General features: G+C 35.5%; 1 long non-coding RNA gene across 1 annotated transcript in view; it reads right to left on the reverse strand.

The window, feature by feature from the left end:
- Nucleotides 1–675: 675 nt before the first annotated feature.
- Nucleotides 676–21,357, reverse strand: part of LOC140511236 (uncharacterized) — a 90,488-nt gene continuing 69,806 nt past the window's right edge. The window contains exon 3 of the long non-coding RNA XR_011969476.1: nucleotides 676–988. This is a non-coding gene — a long non-coding RNA (uncharacterized lncRNA). The remainder of the gene's footprint in view (nucleotides 989–21,357) is intronic.

Here is a 21,357-nt window from a genome sequence, read left to right on the forward strand (position 1 = left end):
GGAACATCTGAATGATCATTTTAAAAACGATTTCTGCATTTCATTTTCTCAAAATGCTCCTGTTAAACCTTGGAATTTGAACCTTTGTTATTTGGCGTTCTTCAAAATCAGATTGCACTTTTCCCTCATCAAATAAGGACAGAAATCGGACATGTGTTTTCTTTGGTACATGGTAAAGAATTCCCTCTGCCAATGCCGGTGGACATCTTCTCCGCCCTTTATAGTTTTAGAGAGTTGTCTAGAGAACTGAGAAACTAAATGATTTGTTCGGGGTCACATAGCAAGTATATGTTAGAGGAAGCCCCAGGTCTCCCTAGTTTCTAGGCCACTGCACCATTTGCTGTGAAGCCAAACTTCCTCTGTGCCATCTAATACTTTATAGAATTTTCACTAGTCAAAATTCTGTAGTTACTAGACCTCATGGTGGCTTTTTCAAATTCAGCTGTTAGGTTTTTTGACAGGGGGTGTGATTTCATTGATGTAGTGAACTTCAAGTGAAGAAACTTCCTGCACCTGGTCTGCAATGCATATTCTTAAAGAGTTACTTGGAACACCAAATATTAGCCCTAAAGGTCTAAAGTATCATTTTATGCTTCATGTTTATTTAAAATATATATATATGTATATATATTTTAGTGAAAGGCAGCATGGTATAGTGAAGGAGAAAGAGCTGACTTCAAGAAGGCCTCTGACTCATGTTGGCAGTGAGACTCTGTAATCTTTCGATGTCCTCAGGCAATTTTCTAAGACTGTAAATTACAGAGAAGATGCTGAACTTTGTTCCTCAGAGGAAGTTTCTGAATGGGTATCCTTTACACCATTGAAATCAAATCCTGGTCAAATGAAAAGAAATTCTTTAGCATCTATGTTTTAATTTCCTGATGTACCTACCACAGGCACTTAAAAATGTTTGTTGATTGACTGACTGGTGTGGATACTCTCCTCGCCAATGGCAATTCCCACTGTATGAGGTGGTCTTCATGAGTACCTGTGGTCAAAAAAATTCATCACTTGGTGACCAAGCTTCTAGTGACAAATTCTCAAAATACTAACTTAGCTGGCTTTCAAGCAACATACATTACAAGTGTCAAAACCTTGAAAGCTTAAAGTTTATCCTTCTTAGCATAGTTTTTGAAAAATCACCACACCACAATGAGGTGGCATATTAAAGCTTTAGTAGTAAGTAACACCATCATGCATATGGTGCTTTAATTTGCATAGATCCTGACATGGTAAGCCCTAAAAGTATTTTCCCACCTAAAAGAATCTCACAAACCATAATAATATAGAAAATGAAGTAGACTAATGTCAAGTGATTGACTTTATTTTAGAATGTAGAAGAAAAGAATAGAATAAGAGGACCTCTCAGAGACATAGACATATAAGTATGATGGAAAATTAAACATGGGATTTAAACACCACCTTTGTTCAGACCCTGATTGGAGACAACCCCTACAGGTTATGTGAACATGGATAAGAGACTCAGCCACTCAGCCTTCCAAGCACTTCTCTGAAATCACAAACTGAAAAACAGTTGTCAATATATACTGCTTGATAGAGTTTTCTCATTGAATATCTCCCTGCCACCAATGATAACAAAGATCTGAATACCGTAATGGAATGAGTTGAAGGTAAATGATGTATCCAGTATCAGATTGGCATCTTTAAGCTACAGTGCTTCAGTATCTCTGTTGAAGGTGTCTAGTAATCCTTTGTAAAACCAAGTAAAGTCACCATAAACCAGATTATGTGAGGTGAATATGCAATATTTTCTCGTGGCATTTTTAGGTACATGTGGGGGTATAGTAATTTTTCCTCAAAAAACACACATTTAAGATATTCTTTTACATTAAATAATACCTTAGTGGTTTGAAAGAGTTACCACATACCCCAAATAGCTTTGATATATTTAGTGTTCTTAAAAACAATTCTGTTTGGTATTCTGAATTTGATAAATACCAACAAATGTGAACATTTCCATAAAGAAGAACAAAAAAAATCACATATGAAACCATGAATTTCTGTTATGTACAGTTTGTTTTCTTAAGTAAATAAATTCAACATATTAGTTAAAAAAAAAAGAAAAAGAAAGAAATACTACTAAGAATTTTACTCTTCGTAAGATCTTTTCCCTAGTGGTGGGTCCAAAGATATTGTTTATAAGTGATGATAATTAGCAAACCACCAGATATATTCTTTCATTTTTTGAAGGTATGGTCCAGGATATTAAAAAGTTGGTAGCTTCCCCTAGGATTTGGACATCACTTTTAGACCAATCCCCTCAAAGGGTTTTTTCCTTAAGATGTTCTACTAGTTTGAGCTCTAACTTTGACTTAAGACAGATGACTATGGTAGCTTGTCAAATGATTTGATGTTGTTCCTGCTTAAGCCCCACTCTAGCACATTTGAAGAGGACCCCTTTAGGGTATGTATAGATGAGGGTCATTTATGTTAGTCTGCTGTGTCTCCTTCCAAAGGAAGAAGAAAGAAAACCTTCTCCTTTGGATCACTTTCTGCATTGAGTTTCCCTCATCATCTCCTGCTCTTAGTTTCCTCCCATGATTACTTGTATTTATTTTGTATATGTTCTTTTAACATTCATTTATGGACATGTTTCATCAAGAAAATGCAAATTCAAGGGCAGGGACTATCTCCCATTTGTCTTGGTATTCACGGTGCCTAAAGTAGTGCCTGACAAATGAAAGGGAATTAATGAATGCTTGTTGATTATTTGAATGGGATCACGGTGCACAAGTCAGTGCTTCCAATAGGTAGGAACTTCCCACTTGACAAAGGGGTTTAAAGTTTCCTTCACTCTGTAGAAGCAACCTTACATATTGAATTGCTCTGGACTGGGGTCAAGGGGAAAAATACAGTGATAGCCAAGCTCTACACATTACCCTCTTTGGATCTGATAATAGGAGGAAATGAAAAGCAAATGGGAGAAGAAAATCCAACCATGAAAACCCAAGGTTGATGGTTACATTTATTTGAAAGGTAGACTAATTATTATCTGCATTTTATATATGGGAAATCTAAGCCTCTTTGTAAGGAAAGGGGTTTGTCTCAGCTTGCCAAAATCAAATCATTAGGAATCCTGATTTTTTTTTTTAAGTTTGTTTGTAATAGGTGCACAGTTTTACGTTTAGGAATCACTCCTGCAGTCAAATTTCCAATATGCTGAAATGGACAGCATGGTGGACTTAGAGTCAATAGCTACCTTTATGATATTGACAGCCTTCTTTAAATTCTCTAAGCCTCAGTTTGTTCATGTGTAAAAAGATAGAGAGTTGGTCTACAGCAGCAATTCTTAAAGTGTGGTCCAGGGACTGCTAGGATCCTTTCAAGGGATCTGTTGGGATCCCTATATTTTTGTAAACACTAAAAAGTTTTCATTTCAAATATGGCAAATATCAATAGATATAGCCCACATAAACAAAAACTCTGTGGGGTCTTCAATTTGGGGAGTATAAAGGGATCGTAAGGCTAAAAATGTTTTGAGAACAATTACTAAGAGAATCTCACAAATAACAGCGATGATATAGATCAGAAGTGTTAAATACAGTGTTTGCAGTACAGGCAACCAAGATTAAGTTAGGAAATATTTAATAAAATAAATAAAATATACGTTGTAACATTGTTCTTGTTCAGGCATTTTCAGTTGTATCCAGTTCTTCATGATGCCTTTGGGGGTTTTCTTGGCAAAGATAACTGAAGTGGTTTGCCATTTTCTCCTCTAATTCATATTGCAGATGAGGAAAATGAAGAAAGCAGGGTTCAAGTGACTTGCCCAGGGTCACACAGTGAGTAAGGGTCTGAGGCTGGATTTGAACTCAGGAAGATGAATCTTCCTGACTCATCTCAGACTCTGGGTTCTACCCACTGTACCATGTAGCTATTATGACATGGATAACATTAATTTACAGTTTTCCAAGTCAAGATGTAGCCCATAATCATTCTTAAGTATGGTTTACTGGTTCTGTTTCAAGCTGAATTAATAACACTTATCTAGATGTGCTCTAAAGGTCGTTTCCACCTCTAGTCATCTCATTCTCGTTTCAGTTTCAAAAATGGAGCCAATTGCTTGAATTTGTCTCTACTTCAATCTGTGTCTTACCACATTTTGTAAGGTTCTCTTAGGTGGCAAAGCAATTTGAGGCCTCTTCATGATAATCTATGTAAATTAGAGCATTATGAAGGAGGATTTAGAATCACAGACCCTGATAATTTCCTTAAGTATACTTTTTTATTGTTGAAATACATAGGCATACTCCAAAACACTCTGAAAACAACATCAGTTCCTGTGATGGTGATAAACCAAGAAGGGACCAAGACCTTCATCCCAAGGAGAGATGAACTATTTCATCCTCATGCCTTCTCTTAAGTTTCTATTTATACCCCCTCTTCATTTAAATGTTTAATTAGGAAAGAACACTTCTACTCATTATAATTAAATGCAAGCACAGATTCTTCCTCACAAAAGAGTCATTTTCCATTCAGTTTATACAAAGTTTTGTTTTGTCCCTGAATGAATCAATATGAAAATTAAGCCAGTTGTCTGAAAGCCCTAAAAAGAAGTGTAGTTTTCATAATGCAAGGAAGATTAAAATGAATTTAAAATCTCAAAGCATATCCTTTTAGAATAATTGCATGCTGTATTCTTGCAACACTAAAAGGTAGCATTCTCATAGAAAAAGGAAAAGGAACAAAAGGGCTCTTTCGTTCCAGTTTATCTTCTTTTAGAAGCTGGAACCTTTTCACAGTGGAAGCACGATTTTTCACTTTTAATTGGCTAGTCTGCAATGGAGAGATTGTGAGACAAAAAGGAACCCTTGTTCTGATTAGAGATGGGTGGAACCTTTAGTGGCTGGGAAATTGGAGGTGGGAAGGGGCATGGGGGATGCAGAATAAGTGATCTGAGGTTTCGATGTTTCCAGGGACCCTCTCCAAGTGCTGCAGCTCTCTCAAAGCAACAGAATTGGGCTGGAAACCTTATTCACAAGAGCACAGACTAAAATAACCAATTTCTCCTAGCTTTTCATTCCTTCCCAAGCCTGCTGAGTGGAAAGCTTTTTGGGTAGACTGATGTGGAAGGGAATGAAAATTCTTCCTTGGATGGATTGCCTTTGTGACAGAGGCTTTTCCTGGAGTAAAACATCCCAAACCTTCCACTCGAGCAGGTGTTTTTTTCTATCAGGATTTCAATATTGGCTTGAGACCCTTGGCTAAAAAAATTTGCTGACAAGCAGAAGTCTTTTCCCTCACATTTCTATGTTTCCACTGAACATTTCACTGCCTGTGCATCTGCCAGAAACTTGAAGCTTAGAGGACTGCAAGATGAAATATATCCCACTTTTTTCCCCCAACCTTAGAAAAGTAGTCTTGGTATGTGTTCAAATGGAATTGGAGCTCAGGCTGGTTCTCATTTTATCTAATCTGCTTGTTCACTTTGGATGCAGAGACTGTTTTGCTTTGGCATAGATGCCCGACCCTCTATCTTATTTAAAAGAAAGCTTCTGACTATATGAGGAGTTTATGTGTGTAAACTGCAGAGTGTTCAGGCAGAGACAGATGGTGTCTTAATTACCGCAGGGTCCAGAAGCTAATGTGTATGAATTTGTGTAACAGCACTTGAATAGAATGTGTCTTTAATGTACAAGAAGGGAGAGATCATAGGCTAGCTAACACGACGTCAGGCCTTGGGAATGATATTTTGACCCTGACTCACAGAGTAGGTATCCTGCTGGTTCCATATAAAGCTATATAGAGGGTTCAGCAGCAATCCACTGAATTTGTTCTTTATATTAGTAAATTATACTCCAAAGCATGCCTCAGAAATTAACAAAAACAAAAACAAGCTATGTCTCCTAAATAATTGAAATGAGTGCCCCCCAAGATTTCCAGACATTTTTTTACCTCACTTTGCTGGTATGGATACATTCACTCCTAATTGGCAATAGCATTAACTAAAGAGACAGTGCATGTTTCAAGTCTTCATTGTGGGTCTTTGGAAGATTTGAACTTGATTTCTATGCAAAATGCATGCCTGAGCATGAAAGGATAAAAATTTTCACCCCAATTCGGAGTTCTAACATGGTTCACTTGAATGGTGGACTTCGTGGCCAGCAAAAATGAACCTTTGATATTTCTAAAATTAGTCCCCTCCAAAAAAAATGGCCAAATGTATCCATTACCCTAGATTTGAAGCTTGAAGAGGCCTTTACCATCATGTAGACCAACCCTCTCATTTTACAGTTGAAGAAACCAGGCCCAGAGGAGTTCAGTACCATGCCCCAAATCACACAAGTAGTACTAGTTAGTTGTCTGTCCTTTGTCCTTGAAGAGGACCATGAGATCAGGAAGATGATGCCATAACTTGCAAGTGAATTGAATGTAAGTGAGGCAGGACTGTGCAAAGTCACCAGCCTTACTTTCTCCTCTAGAATCATCTGGGTCCAGTGGCAAGATGTAGATCAGGATGACTGGAAGTGGTCCCATGCAAATGTGAATCACATTTTCTTACCGAATGATTGAACTAAGAAAATTTCTAGTCTCCTGTTGCTGGTTCCACATGCATTACTACCATCACATACTATTGGTGTGACCAGGGTTAGTTACTTTGTCTCTCTGGGCTCCAGTTTCCTCATTTGCAAGATGTTAGGACTGGACTTTGTGGCCACCTCTAAATCTATGCTCATCATCTTGTCCTGAATTTTTTTAATTGCCGTAACTACTTTGGGAATTGCATGATCAAGTCTTCATCACTCGTAAGAGTTACATTTTTCAACACCATATAGTGTATAGAGTGTTAACTCTGGAGTCAAGAAAACTTAATTTCATATACCACTGATAATGGGTGACTAGGTAGCACAGTGGAAGATTCATCTTCCAAAGTTCAAATCTGACCTCAGACACTTACTAGCTATGTGACCCTGGGCAACTCTCTTAATCTTGTTTTCTCATCTGTAAAATGAGCTGGAGTAGGAAATGGCAAACTATTTCAGTGCCAACAAAACCCAAAATGGGTCATGAAGAATTGGACATGAATGAAAACAAAACTGAACAACCACTGATAATAGTTAGTAGCTATGCAAAGATGAGTAAGTTTCCTATCCTCTCTCAGACTGTTTCCTCCATGAAAATAAATGCAGGAGACATGAGACTTAATCTAAAGTCTCTTCCTATTCTATAATATCTGGCCCAATGGTTAAAAAATTACCTTTTTTAATAAGGGCTTACCCCAAGTGAGAATAATTAGACAGATCCAAATTCCTGATGTTGTATCTGTCTATATAAGAAATAAGCTGGAGAACTCATAAGGTCAGAATTAAAGGAGGCAATTTTATTTAAGTAATAAATTGCCATTAAAATAGTTCAATAGACATTTGTTAAACTGCTATTATGTTCAAGGAATCCAAGCTAGGTACTGTCTACACATTGGTCCACAGAGACTTATCTCTTTTAAGATTAGTATAAAAAAAGCATCTGAAGATATCATGGTGTTACAGTAATATGGGGGAAGGGAAAGAGACGAGAATAAGCATTTACATAGCACCGACTTTGTGGCAAGTGCTTTACAAATATCTCATTTTATTCTGTGAGGTAGGTGCTATTATCATCTTCATTTTACAGTTGAGGAAACTGAGGCAAACTGAGGTCAAATGACTTGCCCAGGTTTACACACCTGGGTGTCTGAGACTGGATTTGAACTCAGCTCTTACTGACTCTAGACCCAACACTTTATCCAATGAGCCACCTAATTGCCTAGTATGAGAGATTAAAAATACGTAGCTGTGGTATAGTTTTCTAACCTGTAAATGGTGCTAAAAATATTTATACCACCTACATTTGCCTAATGAGGGATAGTACAGTGTTGCAAGTAAAATTATGACAGATAAAGTTTTCTGGGTATTAATAATCAATTTATTACCTAGGCTAGCCAATAATCAATAAATAGATGGCCAGTGGTTTCTCCCAGTAAGCAAAGACAAAGATGCAGGGTCTTGCATTATCTTAGATATCTCACTGTCTTCCAGACAGCACGTTAGGACCTCTCCAGACTAGGAAAAGGCCAACCTAATTGGTAGAACTTAATGAGAAAGCCAGCTAAAAGTCTTCAGCTTCTCTTGCTGAGAACATGACTTGATGAGGAAACTCAGCAGCCTCCAGAAATCTAGACACAGGAAGTCATTTCCATTCAGACTGCTCTGGCAAGTTTTCTCCTTCATGAGCCAGGTTACTCCCAAACTCTAACAAAGGGTTCAAAGTCACATGAGTGGCTCTTGGTAACTCTTGTTAGCAAGATCCAGCTCAGTCTAACTTAAGTTTTTGGAATAAGCAAATGCCAGGCTGCCATTTGGGTGGAGCCCAGCCCAACCTGGTTAATAAGGAACAGGTGCCTTGGGTACTAGGAGTAATCATATCAATCATTCCCTTCTGAAACTGACTGGCCTTTTTAGGAGTGAGATCTTAACAAAAATAGTAGGAAAAGGAAGGATCACAAATTTAATAATTAGTTATTAACATAATTATACAATATCAATTTATATCAACAGTATAAACAAGTTATTATTTTAACTCTAGTTACAGGGGAGAACACTTTTTATGTGTTGGAATAATAGGCATGATTTCCTACCAAAAAAAAGTAAAATATAGATGGGAAAAATGTAAGGAATGTCTTTTGTTGACAGATATGACACTTGTGCCAATACACACAAATGCAAAAAACTGTGCAAGGATTATCCACTCTTGTGAGGCTGCCAAATTTTTTGGAAAAGTTACCTTAGTAAGGTAGCCATGAGAAAGGGCTCATGGGTTATCTGATACATACTGGGAAGGCAGCCACCCACATTTTAATATCATTCCTCATGCCTGAATAAACTGTACTTTGTACTCATTTCCATATTTTTGCTCATTACTTTGTGACCAGCCTGTACTTAACCATTGTTGCAACCAGGGCTGGGCACATGTAGAAAGACCTCAACTAGAGTGTTTTCTAAGTTGTGCCAGGCTAATCAACTACATGAAGCAAGAGCCTGAAAGAAGGCAAATTAATAAATGCTGTGCCCAAGGCCAACTACCATTTTTGAGTCAATAGTTCAGACTTTGAAAAATACACTTGAAATATAGTCTGAAACCATAAACATTTCAGAATGATTTAGATCTTCTCTTACAAAGAAATCAAATGATTGAGAGGTAAAAGACACATCTAAGATACTAAAAGTAAATTTAGACTTAGAAGTGGGCACGTACCATTCAAATTTTAAAATCATATTCTTTCTGGTTATGCCTTTTTTACTGCTTAAAACAGAGCCTAGCACATACTAGGGTTCTTGCCTGTTGACGTGACTTGACTTTTAGATGCCAGCACCTCTGTTTCACAACCTTCATTCCCTTGGAAATTTTCAACATAATATTTCAACATAATATGCATTAATAATGCATTATGAGCAGAGAATCCAAATCTGACCAAATATCCAGCTGGTATTAGAATGAGTTTCACACACCATTTATGATCAAGATACCGAATGTTCATATTTCGGCTACTGAGAGGTATATGGAAAATATACCATAAAAAGTATCTATCTCTGTCCATCTATCTATCTATCTATCTATCTATCTATCTATCTATCTATCTATCTATCTATCCATCTGTCTATATTAAATAAAAGGTTAAATTTTTCTACTGCTGCATCAAATCATTTTCGTGATACAGTTTTGGGAGAGAATAGGAAGTAAAGCCTAATACCTTAGGATTCAGTGGTTCTTATTTCTCCTTCACAATTGTGTATTAGCACAAATGGAGAGAGGACTGTCCTTTGCCTTTTCTCCCATCCTCCCTCCCAAATAAAACGTTCTCCATTAGAAGGTTAATGCAAGCTTTCGGGTAGGAAACATGGTTCTTTGTTGCTTAAGTCAGAAACATGAATCTTACCTGCTGCCTCAACATAAATTGTTGACGAAGCTTTATTTGGATTCAGGAAGAACTCCCGTTGTACCTTAGCCCAGTAATAGCAGAACTATACCCAATAAGTTCAAGCAGAAAACTATTTAAAATCCCAACTAATGTTAATCCATGGAAGCAAGAAAGGTAGTTAATATATTAATAGGCAATTTACTAACTTTAAACACCTTAAATTTTAAAATACAATATATGTTTATAATGATATGCTATTAGTATAATATATATAATTATTTTATATATTATAATAGAATGTAATATATATAATAGCATATAATATAATTGCAAGCTTGGTTAAAAAACAAATATGTTCTATAGAATATTTACAGATTTTCTATTCACTTCCTTATCTCTTAAAATTTTCTAATATTTAATAAAGAAATATGTTAAAGATATTTAATATCTTGCTTATACTAGCATAGTACATGGCACAAAACAGACTTATAAATGTTTTTTTGATGTGACTTGCAGAATACTAAAATGGAGTAGTCTGAATCTCTTTGAGGAACAAAAAAGAAAAATGAACAAATTTTTAAAGAATTTGTTAGTGCACATATATACCAAGATAAGGTCAAAATGGGTACGATTTAGACATAAAAGGTGAAACTATAAGCAAATTAGAAAAGAAAGGAACAGTTTGCCTGTCAGATCTATGGAAAATGGAAGAATTTATGATCAAATAAGAGATAGAGAACATAATGAAGTGCAAAATTGATTGCATTAAATTAAAAAGGTTTTGCCCAAACCAAGCCAATGCAGCCTTGATTAGAAGAGAAGCAGAAAGCTGGGAAACAATTTTTACAGCCACTGTTTCTGATAAAGACCTCATTTCTAAAATATATAGAGAAGTGAATCAAGTTTATAAAAATACAAGTCATTTCCCAACAAATAAATGGTCAAAGGATATGAAGAGGCAGTTTTTGGATGAAGAAATTAAAGTTATCTAAAGTCATGAAAAATGCTCTTAATCACATTGGGCAGAGAAGTACAGATCAACACAATTCTGAGGTACCATATTACATCTATCAGACTGGCTAACACAAAAAAAACAGGAAAATGAAAAATTTTGGAGATGTGGAAAAATTGGAACACTAATGCATTGTTGGTGGAGTTGTGAACTGATCCAACCATTCTGGAGAGCAATTTGGAACTATGCCCAAAGGGCTAAAAACTGTATACACCTTTTGACCTAGAAATACCACTTCTAGGTCTGTATCCCAAAGGGAACATAAAAATGAAAAAAGAATCCACAAGTATAAAAATATTTGTAGCAGCTCTTTTTGTGATGGCCAAGAATCAGAAATTGAGGGGATGCCCATCAACTGGAAAATGACTGAACAAGTTGTGGTATATGAATATACTGCAATACTATTGTTCCATAAGAAATGATGAGCAGGTGAACTTCAGAAAAACCTGGAAAGACTTATATGAACTGATGCTGAGTGAAGTGAGCAGAACTAGAAGAACATTGTACACACATCATTGTGTGATGACCAACTTGGATAGACTTAATTCTTCTCAGCAATACAAGGATCTAAGACAATTCCAAAAGACTCAGGATGGAAAGTGCTAACCACATCCATTGAAAGAACTCTGGAGTCTGAGTGCAGTTCACAGCCTACTATTTCCTCTCTCTTTCTCTGTCTCTCTCTGTCTCTCTCTGTCTCTCTCTGTTTCTGTCTCTGTCTCTCTCTGTTTCTGTCTCTGTCTCTCTGTCTCTGTCTCTGTCTCTCTCTCTGTCTCTCTCTCTGTCTCTCTCTCTCTCTCTCTCTCTCCCTCTCCTCTCTGGTTTCTTCTTTCTCATGCTTTTTACCTTTGGTTCTAATTCTTCTTTACAGCATGACTAATGTGGAAATATGTTTAATATGATTGTACACATACAGCCTATATCAGATTGCACACCATCTTAGGGAAAGGGAGTAAAGGGAGGGGGAGAAAATTTAGAACATAAAATCTTATGGAACTGAATGTTGAAAACTAAAAACAAATGAAATTTTAAAAAAGAATTTGTTGGTATATTTATTTAGTATTTTTAAAATAAATTTATGTCTATGTAATGTACATAATATGTTCATGTATATGTAAATTCTCAATAAACCTCTTCAGAACCATAAGAAGAAACTTATGTGATATCGGATTCCTAATAAAGCCCCTTCCTTATTTTTGCTGTACAAATCTGGACTCTAGATATTCCAAGCTCTGTAACAAATAAATCACCTTCATCAGATGCCATTTCCAAAGGTCTCAGATGAACTAGGCATACCTCATTTTATTTACCTCCACTTTAATGAGCTTTGAAGATACTGCCTTTTTTGTTTTTAGCAAGTCTATTGGTGCCATTTTTCCAACAGCATATGCTCACATCATGTCTCTGTGTCATGTCTTGTAGCTCTTAAAATATTTTTAACCTTTTAATTATTATTATACTTGTTATAGTGATCTGTGATCAGTGATTTTTAATATTGTAATTGTTTTGTAGTGCCACTAACCATGTCCATCTCAGAGGAGGAACTTAATAAATGCTGTGTGAGTTCCTACTGTTCCTCTGACCAGCCATTCAGGTCTCTCTCCCTCTCCTCTAGCCTCCCTATTTCTTGAGACACAATATTAAAATCAGGCCAATTAATAGACCTACAATAGCCTCTAAGTGTTCAAATGAAGAGTCAATGAACATGGCAAACTTTATTCCTGTCTTATTTTAAGAACTGTGACAGTCATCCCAACCTTCAGCAATCACACCCTGATCAGTTAGTCACCGTCAACATAGAGAAAAGACCCTCCACCAGTGAAAAGACTATCTCACTGAAGCTTCAGTTGATGGTTAGCATTTTTTTTTTGCAATAAAGTATGTTTAATTAAGACAGGTACATTATTTTCTTAGGTATAACACTATTGCACACTTAATCGACTACAGTGTAGTGTAAACACAACTTTTATATGCACTGAAAAACCAAAGAAATTGTGTGACTCACTTTATTGCGAAATTCACTTTATTGAGGTGGTCTAGAATAGAACCCACAATATTTCCGAGGTATGCCCATATAGTCATTAAGTGGGTATTATGAGGGTGACAATTTATTTAAATTCGAATTAATAACTTATACAAGTATTTATAGTCAAAAGGCTGGTAAGGAGGGAAATATTTCTTCTTTGAGAGGAGTATAAAGTTACTGCATCTCGATTGGCTAAAAAATAGAACTAAGTGTTTCTTTTTTAGTCCCTCTTATTTTCTCAGTTTCTGACTCCCCTTTTCACTTCATAAAAGAGAAAGGAAGGGAAATAGTAGATTAATTGAGTTGTAAACTATGAAAGTAGAAAGTTACAAGGATTACTCCACAAGTTGAAAAACCAGTGTCCAGGAACCATTAGATTCTACAAGTGTACACTGATGCCACAGAGCTGGAAGACTAAGAACAAATCTTTAAGAAAGTGTTTTAGATTTTAAGCTGTCCTTAAGTCCAAAATTATTTGCTGGTGCAAAAAAAGGTAACAAAAAATATGTTCAAGATGATTTTTTAAAAAATTAAAAGAAAATTCTTAGTAAGAGTAGGTTCAGATTAGGTTGTGATTTATAGTTAAAAGTAAGTAAAGGAGGCACTAAATTGTATTTACACTTTATTTTAAAACTAGCTGTATGGGAATTATTTATTTAAATTCTTAATATTTGAGTTTCAGCTGTTTACCAAAAAAAAAAAAGTTGATAATAATAGGATTTTAGAGTTGGAAAGTACCTTAGTTTTGCCTTTCCTCGTCCAAAACCTTGATGCCAGAGGTTAAGAAATCGACATCCAGAGAGGGAAAGGGAGTAACCTATAAAAAACACCAGAATACATTTCTGTAAAAGGAAATAAAAGTCTTTTTAAGATATTCTCAAGATAAACATACCTTTGACATACTTTTTTTCCCCTCATTAAAATCTGCTGAGTATCCTCACTGGTAAAATCAAGCAGATGAAAAAAATTCCCAGATTATGCCAAGTAACTGTATGTGTACCACACTACAATCTTCCACCAATATGTACGTTTTTGTGTGTATACATAATATATTGAACCAGTGATTTTATTGGTATGGGGAACTCCCACATGAGGAAACTCCCTCTACAAAATATAGATCTGCACTATCCCTGAAATTTATAGACTTAGTTACCTAGAGTCCTGAGAATTTCAGTGACTTCTCAAAGGTCACACTTTACTCACTCTGCTACAAAGTCATGTATTATGTGTAATATACATGAATGTGTGTATGTATGTGTGCATGTATGTTCATGTACCACCAACGAATGGGAGTGTCTCTTTGGAGGTGACCAGTGATAATGGTCATTGACCATTCCTTCCTACTTCTTTTATCTCTATAGTTGTAATCAATTATAATTTTTTACAATAATTAGGTTTTTTTAAAGACTAGGGGGAATATAATGACCCCTCAGGTCCATGTGGTTCCCACCTATGCTGTTTTCGGGAGTTTATATTAAGGAATATAAGCACAATTGTTCAGAGCCCCTAGTTAAGAAAATTACTAACATTTAGTCAAAGGTTGTCTCTCTGCCTTAATTTAAATTTATGTTTATCTCTAGTCAACCTGTGGTTTCTTTGTGGTTGAGACAAAATTTAAGTTACTGAAAAGATTTAGGAGAAAAAGCAATCCAAGTATGTTACAGTGTTTGTTAACAGATAAGATAGCAGAAAAGATCTGTCTGGTCTGGTCTGTGTTCATCCTTCATTTTCAAAGAAGACGGGCCATCCGAGAAATGATGACATGACTTGCACTTGACTTTGTTTTGAATGAGGGAGGGCTGTGCAAGGTCACCAGCCTCACTTTCCCCTCCTGAGCCATCTGGGTCCAGTGACCAGGAAAGATAGTTGGGGAAGGAATAGACCTTTCCTTGGAACTTCTCCTAGTCCTTATATATGACAGCTTCATCCAGAGTTCTCTACTTCAAGACTCCTATATATTATCTTTCTGAATCTTTTCTTTTTTCTTTTTTTTTTGCCATAGTTCAATCCATCTTTTTGTTTCTTCTTTCACCAGATGCTGGTGGGCCATCAATTCATTTTAGTTCAATTTTCAAGGTCATTCCTTCTTTCCTTTGCTGCTGGAAACTTAAATCCTTAGATTCTGAAGTAGCTTGTTATTTTATACAAAACCCAAAGAGTATTACCTCTGTTGGATCTTTTCACTTAATCCAATAGCTTTCAAGGAATTCGACATCAACAGATATAATTGGCCTTGATTGATTGATTCAATAGAAGTGTTTGGGCCATGTTCGCACTTAGATCATATCTCAGACTGATTGTTTCAACTGAAAAGTCTTGCCTCTCCATAACTGCTGATATAAGGACATGAAACATCCCTTTTATACAATTCATGTCCTTTAACATTACTTCAATACTGCCAGAACATGTCAACAATAATAGATTATATGCAAAAAGTATATTTCTTATTCCCAGGCCATCAATCTTACCAACTATTTGGTGGGCCAGACCAGAGGCCATGCCCTGAAGGTTTTAACTCTTTCATCTCAGAAACCCCTGTCCTCAGGACAAAATGTCCTGCTTTAGCTGGCTCGCTATTTTGGAGTGACTCTAACAACAATTCTCTTTACCCCATGTTTCCAGACACCTTCTCAATAACCTAATCAGCATCACCCCCACAGGTCTAGAACCAGGACCAAATCATTTCTGCCACTAATCTTGAAAGGAATAAATCCACATATTTTCCTATGCCCATACAACCCCGTAGCTTTCTGAAACAAAGTATACCAACCTGGCCCCTAAACTCCCATATTTACTGTTTCATCCAATAGAATTTAAGTTTCTTAAAGGTAGGGCTTAACTCTATTTTTATATTTTATACCCAGCACTTAGCATAGGACTCAGTGCAAACGTAAAAAGACCTTAATAAATGCTTTCTTATTCATTTTATTTGTTTAAGTCACATAAAAGCATCACCAAGTACATATGTGCCAGGAAAGGGGGAGAATGGCTAATAACATGAAAATGAGGGATGACAGATGGAAACTCTAAAAGCTGTACTAATAATAGCAAAATATTAAAAGTATTAGAAAGTTCTAATCCTTCGAGTAGAACTTCTAGGAATTATTTGTGAGGAAAAAAAATGGAAAAGACAATTTGACACATGCTAGATGGTTTACACACACCAGCAGAGAGAATACTCCTATTGATTAGATCATAGATCCATGAATTACCAAAATACTATTTAGAACACGTAGTGTCATAAATGAGATACCCCTATTACCTGGTTGCAGTGAATCTTAATTTCTCATCCGGACTATGGTCCTGAGTTCTCTCAAATTCTCTCAGTCCATACAGACTTCTAAGTGGAGCAGCAGAGAGAATGTTGGATAGCGAATCAGGAATATTTGAGTTCAAATCCAGTCCTAGACATTCAATAACTGTGTGACCCAGGGCAAATCACTTAGCATCTGTCTACCTCAGTTTTCTAGTCTGTAAAATGGGTATAATTTATCTCCCAGAGTTTTTGAGGGTAAAATAAGATAGTATTTGTAAAGCTCTTTACAAACTTTGAAGCGCTACATAAATGCTAGATATTATTATTATTAATTATCTCATAAACTAAAATTCATAGGAAGACAAAACACTAAAGGATAGTGACCCAAAGACTCTATGCCACCAGGAATTAACTTAGGAAAATCTCTAAAACAAAATTTAAGAGTGACTCATATTTAATTTTATCTGAATGTAATAGCATTTCCCTCTCCCCAGACTAACTGTAAAACATAGGTATCAGGTATGTGACAAATTTTATTTTAGCTGTCACAGAAAATACATAAGACAGGAGTCTATGAGCCAATGTAGAAATATAAAGCACTTAAATAATCCATTAGACACCCCTTTGAAAAAAAACACTTTGGGAACCTGTAGCAAAAATACTTTCCAATTACCTCACCATCTGATTGACTTCTAGCTATCCCAGAGTTGCCCTCCATAGCCTCAGTCTTTCAGCTACAGGATAAGCCTCTGTCCTCTTCCTTCTCTAAGGACACTATTGCATCAGGAAATGTCTTTCTGGATAAAGCTCAAGTGCTTTAACTTGGCTTCAGAAATTCTCAAACTTGGGTAATAGCAAGAGACAACTCCCAAAATTCTTGCTACCTTGAAAATCATCCTTTCTTGACCAAAAATCTTGACTCCAGGATCATGCTGCTTGGGAAATTAAAAATCTCTCCTCTTCTATACAGGACATTGGGGTCTGGCAATATCAGGTCCCCTGCAGTCACTGGCATATGTTTCTGTTGTAAATCACCATCATTATTCTTAGATAGTGGCTTGAAGATCTTCAGTGTGCAGTCTACTGTCTAATGAGAAGTCCATCAATTCCATTTCTTGGATACTTCTAATTATTGGGGCAGCTAGGTGGTGCAGTGGATAGAGCACCAGTGCAGGAGTCAGGAGGACCTGAGTTCAAATCTCACCTCATACACTTGACACTCACAAGCTGTGTGACCTTGGGCAAGTCACTTAACCCCAATTGCCTCATCCTGGGTCATCTCCAGTCATCCTGATGAATATCTGGTCACTGGATTCAGATGGCTGTGGAGGAGAAGTGAGGCTGGTGACCTGCACAGCACTCCCTCACTCAAAAGAAAGTCAAGTGCAAGTCACGTCATCATTTCTCTGATGGCATGGTCTTCTTTGGCAACAAAGGATGAACACCTCTAATTATTATGAAGGCCTGTCTGCCTTCCTGAAACTTCCATCCTTGGCTCCTTTTTCTTCCCTGTGGACTAAATATAAAATTTAATCTCTCTTTCATGTAATAGCCCTCCAGTATTTGAAGATAGCTATCACACCACTCTCTTATTCTCCGGGGTAAACATCTCTAGTTCTTTCAACCACTTCTGCATGACCTTGAGACTTTTTACTGACCTAGTCATCCTTTTCTGGGAACTCTCTCAATTGGCAATAAACTTTTTAAAATGTGACCTATAGAATTTAACCTAGTATTTCAGTTGCAGTCTGTATAGCTGAAAACTCATCAAGACTTTTTGTGTATGCATATACATATATATGTATATACACACATGCATATATACACATATACTCATACATACATGTAATTACATGTATTTTGTATATTCTCATGGATGCAAATGTTATCTTCCATGATACAATGTAAGTACCTATAAGATAGAGATTGGTTGAGTTTTTTGTTTGTTTTGGGATTTGAGTTTTTTTTTAATTTTTGTGGGGGTGTTTTGGCTTTGAATGCACAGCTAAGGGCATGACATATAATGGGTGCTTAATAAATACCATGAGATTGATTGACTATCTCCTGCCTTATTCTGAATACCAAGTCTCTTAGTGCAGCTTGATTGAATTAGCTTCCTTGGCTGCCATACCGCAATGCTGACTCATGTTGATCTTGCAGTCCATTAAAAGTTTTTTCATATGAATTGTTATATGGCCAAATTTTCCCACTCTTACACTTGTAAAGCTGATTTTTTTTTTAAAACCTAAACGTGGTGCTTTAAATTTATTTCTTGAATTTCATTGCGCTGGAATCAAGCCTATTACTCTATTCCCTTACTGGATCTGTACCATGCCATCAAAAGTATTAGTTTTTCCTCCCAGATTCACATGCTCTGCAAATTTGTAACATCATCTATGTTTTAGTCTAAGTTATGGATACAAATGTTGACCCTAACGATAATTATTGGTTATGATATTGACCCCATATTTTTCCATTCTCTTATGAAATGTAAGCTCCTTGATAACAGGGCTGTCTCAAGTGGCTGTTGTTTTAAATAATTTGTATCCCCAATTCTTTAACTGTTGCTCAGAAAATTTAGTTTTAACTTCATTAATTTTCATTCATTCATTTCTTTATTCGAATTTTTTGGCAAATGAAATTATCATTAAGGTAAGGCAAGGATTTGTTAGGTGCTCCACTTTTTTATAGAGCTATCCAGTAGGTGATAATAATAGCTGGCATGTTAATAGCATTTTAAGTCTCACAAAAGACTTTTTGTATATTATCTCATTTTATCATTGCAACTCCCTAACAAGCTATTGATGTCCTCTCTTCAATAAATGTCAGTGATGAAAAACCTGTGCCACTAAAGCAGTGATTCTTAACTAAGGAGTCAATTGATAGATTTTGGGGGAAATATAAACTTGAATGGTGAAAAAATTGGATCTTTATTTTCACTAATATTTAACTGAATATATATGATGTCCTTCAATTACAAATTTAAAAAAGATATTCTGAAGAGTCCATAGGTCTAACCAGAAAGCCAAAAGGATCCATGACATAAAAAGTGGTTAATACCTACAAGTAGGCCTTCAGTTTCTTGTCCAGTATTTCTTTGAATTACCAGAAGTGGGTCTTAGGAGAGATTCTTGCTCATGTGCCCAAAATGGGCTGTAGGAAGGTAGCTGACCTCTTTATTGTTTCAATTTCATTTTAAATAAAATTTAGAGTAAATTACTTTTTTTAAAAAAAACCTTTATTTAAATAAAATTAAATTTTTATTATCCAGGGTTTTTTTTTAAATAAAGGGGTCATTTCTTTTAGCATCACCTACATTTGCTAATCATCTCTCTTCTTCCCCATCATAGAGAGACACTTATAATGAAGAATGCTCCCTAATAACAAAGAATAAAAAGGATTTAAAAAATTGTTTCACAAAATTAACCAACATATTGAAAAAGTCTGACATTGTATACAGTTTTCTATACCATACTCCTCACCTCTGTATAAAAGTGGATCAAATATATTTGCATATCTTTTTCCTTGGCACTAAGCTTAATCATCATAATTTCATAGAGTTCAGTTTTTTAAATTATTATTTTATTATTTTTTCTTTTTAAACTGTTGTAATAATTATGCATATTGTTTTCCTACTTCACTTTGTCTCATATCAAACTTACTTCTTTATTGTTAATATATCAACAAATAGCTGCTTTGGTATCTCTGAGTAGGAAATTTGCAATAATCTATATTCAATTTTAATCTAATCTCTATGTGCCTCAGTGAGATTATATCCCAACCATCCCTTCGCTGACAGAAAGAAGTGAGCATTATGCAGCATAAACCTTGATCTAATAGATCAAGTTCAAAACATATTCATTGAACAAAATCTTCCTTAATTGATCTTTAATTATACCATATAGTATCTAAAAGGTCCACACTTCAGCCTGACTTCTGCATATAGAGTCACAAATATATATATGTATATATATACATATATATACACACATATGTATATGTATATATTAAAGGATTTTAATAAATTAGATACTGATTTTATGGAAAATTTACAGAAAGATATGTACAAGAATTATATGAGAATAGAATATATTAATGAGTTGCAATTCTGCTGACAGAAAGAATAAACATAGTGATGGCACTAGAACTCCTTCGAAGTTGAAATTTATGACCTCATTTTGTTTTCAATATTTTAACATAGGTTTGAATTTTTATTGTAATTTTGAAGGACACATTCTTTTAAAAAAAGGATATAAAATCATGAAAGTAAACTATCCTTTTGCAAACACTTAAAGTCTTCAGAGGATAGATTCCCATGTCTATATTTGTTCTGATTCTATTTTAAAATGAGGGTCAAAAGCAAGGGTCAGTGTACAAATTCACAATTCTGGTTCATTTTTGTACTCTGATGCACAGTAGCTTCAAGAAACACTTCATTCAAAAATAAAAGCCTAAATAAAAGTAGTTTTCCCTAATTCCTAACACAAATAGTCCAAACTAGTTTTTAGTTCATGGATATGTGTGTTAATTCATTTTTTAAAATGTACTCCAATGAATTTTCAGAGAATAACTTTTAACTTTTGACATGTGACAGTTGACGTTAGTTGTAGTATATACATCACAATTTATTAGTTCAAATTGGATTTTTCCACATTATACAATGCAACATGTCATAAACTTCTACAATAATAGAATACATGCATAATATCATACTGTCTTCTTGAAGAGATCAAGCTACCCATGTTGATGGTGGATGAGCAAGCATTCAGATCAATAGCTCTTGCTGTTTCTAGTAGTTTTTGTGTTCTTTTATATACACTCACTATACCAAAATGAGTTTATTTACTAATTTTTAAAAGAAAATTCATTTTGAATTTGAGAGGACTACTGAAAAGTACCATTATATACAATAGTCATGCAAGAGTTTGCTTGTGTGTGTGTGTGTGTGTGTGTGTGTGTGTGTGTGTGTGTAAACATTTGGGGTTTTTTTATTTCTCTACAGTACAAATGGGGAAAGAGCACTATGCTTGGAATCAGGAAGGTTCATCTTCCTGAGTTCAAATCTAGCCTCAGATTCTTAGTAGTTGCATGAGCCTAGGCAAATCATTTCACCTTGTTTGCCTCAGTTTCCTCACCTGTAAGATGAT

This window comes from Notamacropus eugenii, chromosome 6 (assembly GCF_028372415.1).
Source record: "Notamacropus eugenii isolate mMacEug1 chromosome 6, mMacEug1.pri_v2, whole genome shotgun sequence".
Classification (NCBI taxonomy): domain Eukaryota; kingdom Metazoa; phylum Chordata; class Mammalia; order Diprotodontia; family Macropodidae; genus Notamacropus; species Notamacropus eugenii.